Source organism: Drosophila biarmipes, unplaced genomic scaffold (genome assembly GCF_025231255.1).
Source record: "Drosophila biarmipes strain raj3 unplaced genomic scaffold, RU_DBia_V1.1 ptg000005l, whole genome shotgun sequence".
NCBI classification, from domain to species: domain Eukaryota; kingdom Metazoa; phylum Arthropoda; class Insecta; order Diptera; family Drosophilidae; genus Drosophila; species Drosophila biarmipes.
Window position 1 is genome coordinate 459,539 of NW_026114527.1, and position 6,000 is coordinate 465,538.

A 6,000-nucleotide genomic window follows, 5' to 3' on the forward strand; every position below is an offset into this window, starting at 1 on the left:
TATTCAACCTAACCACATCAATATATTGGGAATAAATAACGTAAACCAAGACAGTATGCTTTACGCTTACATAACAAGTGTAAAAAGATTATGCTACTCACAGCATTCCAAGGCCAAATCAGGAGGATATTTTTGTGATAACTGTCTACAGTTTTTCACAGTTAATAATACTACCCACAACAAACTTGAATGCGGAAAAGTGGCCTCGTTTTACCCTGAACCAAAAACTACAACTTCATTCAAGCGCTTTCATAAAAAATTATCTCCTCCGGTGGTGATATATGCCGATATTGAGGCTGTTCTTGAAAACTATAGAACATGCCTAAATTCGTCTTCAACGTCGTCAACAGCAAAAGTACAGAAGCATACTGCATGTGCCGTATCATTTTATATAGCACATAAATATTATCCGGATCTTAACGAATTGTGGCCATATGAAGGTATGTAAAAACAATAAATAATTAATTTCTTAGTATTTTAAAAACTAATTCAAATTTTGTATAATTTTATAGGCGCTGACTGCATACAAAAATTCTGCAAATCACTAAAGGGAAAAACTACGAGCTTGTTTTACATGTACTGGTCGACCCTCAAAAACCCGATTGCTAGCACAATCCATGAACAGGAAGGAAATTGCTGTGCCTGTGAAAAGGAAATAAACGCTGACGACCTGGACAAATATTTTGATCAATTTTCTGGAAAATACATGGGTCCGATTCATAAAAATTGTAAGCCAAAGAACAAATTAAGTGATCGCTTCTTTCCTGTAGTATTCCATAACTTATCTAAATATGACATACCTTTATTCATTACTGAATTAGAAGGAGACTTAAGCCCCATACCCTGTATTAAAGAGCTTTATATAGCGCTAACGCAGACAATTAAAATAAATGCATCAAATAGATAAAAAATAAGAAATATCGATTCGATTAGATTTTTAAATTCTAGTTCAGAAAAACTATCGAGCTACTTGGGGGACAAAGATTGTAAAATTCTAAGTACTAAATTTCAGGGAGAAAAATTTAAGCAAATGCGTGATTACAATTTTGCACAAAAGGTTTGGAAAACTTTCAACTGTAATACTATAAAAGATTATATAAAACTTTATTTAGAAAGTGATGTTTTAATTTTGACCGATGCTTTCGAAAATTTTAGAAAATTTTGTCAGAAAATTTATAAGCTTGACCCTATTAACTATGTTACAGCACCGTCAATATCTTGGGATGCTATGCTCAAGTATACTAATGTAAATTTAGAACTTATTAGTGACGGAGACATGTACAACTTTTTAAAAAGAGCGATAAGGGGAGGGTTAACTCAATATACCCAAAGAATTTCTATAGCTTATAATAAATATATAACTAACTTCGATCAAGTAAACCAAATAACTACCTCAGCTATATTGATGCAAATAATTTATATGGTTGGGCAATGAGTCAACCCTTACCGCTTTCAGGGTTTACATTTTTAAGTAATGATCAATTAGAATCTTTCGATTTCAAAAATATTTCTGCTGATGGAAATGTAGGATATATATTAGAAGTGGATTTTGAATATCCTACTGATCGGCATGACTCGCATAACTACTTGCCTTTCTGTCCAGAAAACAAAGTTCCTCCAGGGGGTAAGCAGAAAAAACGTATAGCTGATTTATCGAATAAAAGCGAATACATTATCCACTTAAAACAGCTTCAACTTTGTATACAGAATGGTTTAATTCTAAAAAAAATACATAGGGTTTTGTCTTTTACACAATCATGCTGGTTAAAGCCCTATATTGATTTAAACACTGATCAAAGAAAAATAGCCGAAAATGATTTTGAAAAAAATTTTTTTAAGTTTATTAATAATGCAGTATACGGCGAAACAATGGAAAATGTCGCCAAGCGTAGAAATATAGTATTAGTAAAACATTATAAATCAAGACAAAATTCGCCAGGCTTCAGGCAACGCATAGCTACACATGACTTCCATAGCGTTGAGATATTTGGGACAGATCTTGCAGCGATTGAATCAACACCATCAAAAATTATGTATGATAAGCCAATATACATAGGAGTTGCTGTTTTTGAATTATCTAAATGGTTAATGTATAAATTTTATATAATTTTTTATATTTTTTTTATAATTTTCTATTACTTAAAAGTCCTTCTTCGAAAATAATTGTTATGAATACAGATTCATTTATTTTATCTTCAGAGGAAGACTTTTACGAAACTAGAAAAGAAAATCGTGAACGATTCGATACCTTAAATTATAAACTAGAAATCCAATTTAATATAGTTCAAGCTAATAATAGGGAACCTGGAAAATGAAGGAAGAACATGCAGGTAGGGTTATGACTTCTTTTGCTGGACTTAAGGCTTGTTTAGTTGATAAGGAAGGAAACGAAAACGAATGTATAAAAAAAATTAAAGGAGTTAAGAAATCAGTTATTAAAAAACTGAATCATGAAGATTATATAGAATGTATAAAATATAAAAAAACATTTTATGGATTCCAGCGAGTTATTCGAAGTAGGTCGCACATCCTCTATACTGAAATTATGAATAAAATAAGTCTTAATTATAAGCATGATAAGAGATATATTTTACCATATAATTGTAATACATTGGCTCATGGTCATTATAATATTGAACATATATTAAGTAGTCAAAAGTAAACCCGTTATTAAATAAATGTTTATATGTTTATATTATAAGAATAAAAATTTGTAAGTAAATATAAAAAATTAAACTTGTTATTGTTGCGTTTTATTACATTAGCAGGTCATTTACAGATATCCATGAGTTGTGGCTGGAATCGAAACCGCTCCATTTTACAAGCACTTGATTATTTTTCCTTTTTAGTATTTTCTCTACTAGGAAAGCATTTGTGTCTTTCACTTTTTGAAGTTCCTCTTCATAAAATGACCCATTAATAGGGGTACCCATATAATCTTGTATTTCATATATTACGGGGTATGTAGACTTGACTTTTAAAACTTTAAAAACTTCTCTGGTCCAATTAGGTTCGTATCCCTTCATAAATGCTCCCTTGTACTTACTTATTCTAACAAAATCACCTACTAAAAATATATGTTTTTGAAATATTTTTGGTATATTATATACCGATTTTAAAATAAACTCTTAATTTCGTGCAGACATCTATAGGCTTCATTTTAATTGTTCGGTGATATGAATTATTGTATTGATTTACGAGATAATTGATGTTATGAATCCACTTATATTTACCCTGCATACTAAACATTTTCCACATACGATTTTTTAATGTTCTATTAAAGCGTTCACATATAAAAGCCTTGAGATGCGTATAAGTATGATAATGATTTATATCAAATTTATCCATTAATTTCCTAAAAGTGGAATTAAAAAATTCTTTCCCATGATCTGACTGAATATTCTTGGGTGTACTTTTACTCTTTTTAAAAACAGATTTCATTGCCTCTGCTACATCCAGGGCAGACTTTGACTTAACTGCCTCGGCGTATGCATACTTTGAGAACGTGTCAATAACGGTCAGTAAATATCTAAAACCCTTATTTTCCTCCGAAAATGGTATCATTTCAACTAAATCAATTTGCCATGTATCATTTGTCCCTTTTTGAACGAACTTTCGCCGTATAAAGTTTTTTCGCGCTGCCTTATGAATTTCATCGACATCTTGTTGTTTGCTCATCTTAAGGTGTTGATTTATTAGTGTTATTTTTTATTTGTTGACGATGGTTGCTTATATACAAGAACATCCCTTTTTATTTCTGAACGCATCTTTTTTGAAATTTCAAAACATAATCGTGTTAAATCTATTTGCACATCCTTATCATAGGTAACTTTTAAATCAGATAGTTGAATATCAAATTTTTGTAAAGATACACACTTAGGAATAATATGATTATTGTAAAGATATATTACTTGCTGTCTTAATATAGAGTTCCAACATAAAAATGTAGTAAAAAATATGCCTAATCTTAGTAATGATCTCCAGGACTCAGAATCAAAATCAATTTTGTTACCATACTGATTAATCACAAAAACGTACTGATTATCTGATTTCCTAAATCTAAAGTTATATTTTATGGAGTGCAAGCACGGATGATCAATAATTGTATCAGGCATCAAGAAGTCATACTGGTCCAGTTTCAACTGAATAAATTCCTTATACGTAAGCAGTTGCATCCATTCGTCTGTGTCAAATCCAATGAAATTATTTTTACTTTGCTGCATCCAAACCATCGGCAAAAAGTTTTCGAGTACATTTTCGACCACATTTCAATTTTAAGTTATGAACAACATAATACTCGAATCCAAAAATGACTTCGTGGTCCTGTTTCGTTCGAGAAGTTTTATTAATTTTAGTTACACACATGTCCATCAGGTAAGACTACTTTAAATAAACTGTAAATATGTTCTAGTCTTACCGGTATATAAAGGAGAAAGCCCTAGCAAGCACACCCTCAGTTGATTAAAAAATCTCAACCAATGATGAACACAGTCGATCGTAATTCAAGCATTATAGTAGATTTTCAATATGTACTTGGTAACATCAAACAAGTTTTCGTTATACCAAATTTTTTCCATTTCAAACCGCCATATAACATAAAAGAATTGGATAATGGAGCTCTTAAGCAGCAGCACCTTAACCAGCAGAACATAAACGGATTGGATTGGTCAGCTGAAATATTCCATACAAAAGTCTTGAAGAAATATTCACACCACTCAATAAATATCACACAGTTCTTGTTCGTAATGAAATTAAAAAGAATTTTTTAATCAAGTATTTATCAACAAACATTATCGATATAGATATCGGAAGAAGTTTAACTCAACTACGCAATTTTTTTACGAATTGTAGAATACACAAGAAAAAACTTCCACTTCGATGTTCATTAAATAATTTATTTAAGCTGTTTGTATTCTTAGAAAACACCAATTATGAAATATATAGTAATGGTGACACATGTGTTTAAAATTTATTAAAAAGAAATTCATGGTCCTATCAGGTTTTCTCTTATTATGGATTCTTTTAGGAGATTTTTTGGAAATAATCCCCGTAAAAATGGATACACGCAACTTATTTATTGTAATTATTGCGGACCTGATACTCATTTCGACAAGAACTGCTCCAAGAAACGCGATGAAGAGAATATTGATAAAACCTAGTATAACTTAAAAACATTATATAAGCAATTAGTAATAATATAATATATTAAAATTCACTCCGAATAAAAAAAATTTTTTTAATAAAAAATGTTTACACAATTTATACATCCTTTTACAATGCCTATTTGTGGAACCTCAGGATCGGGAAAAACAACCTTTTTAGAAAATCTAATCACCAAAAAAAATGCTATTTTTAATATTTCAATAGATCGAATTATTTGGTGTTATGCAGAGGAGAGTGCCAAGCCCAATTTCGAAAAGATTGAATATTTTAAAGGAGTCCCTGAAACAGTTGAAAATGAAACGAATGAACCAATTCCTTTAATATTGGATGACTTGATGATGGGAGCCTTTAATAAAGATGTGTGTGAGCTGTTTACAAAAGGATCACACCATAGGAATTTATCAGTAATAGTGGTAACTCAGAACATACTTCATAAATCTTCGCACACCAGAGATATTTCACTAAATACCAAATACATTGTTGCTTTCAAAAATCCTCGTGATAAGCTTCAATTTCAATGTTTAGCAAGACAAATTTACCCAGAAAACCCCACGGAGCTATTTAGAATATATAAAGAAGTAACAGAGCAACCTCGGGAATATTTACTTATTGATCTCACTCAGGGCATTAACGATCTCTTAAGATTTAGATCTGACATTTTTAATTCAGAATATTCTGTGTGCTATTCAAATGAAAATGGTTTACAAAAAGAGCCTAAATCGCTTGAAAGCGAACAAACATTTATTGTATGTGCTCAAAAATGCCGACAATAGACTACATAAGGCAGTTATAAGCAATAGTAATAGTGACCTGGTAAAAACAATAGTAGAGATTGTA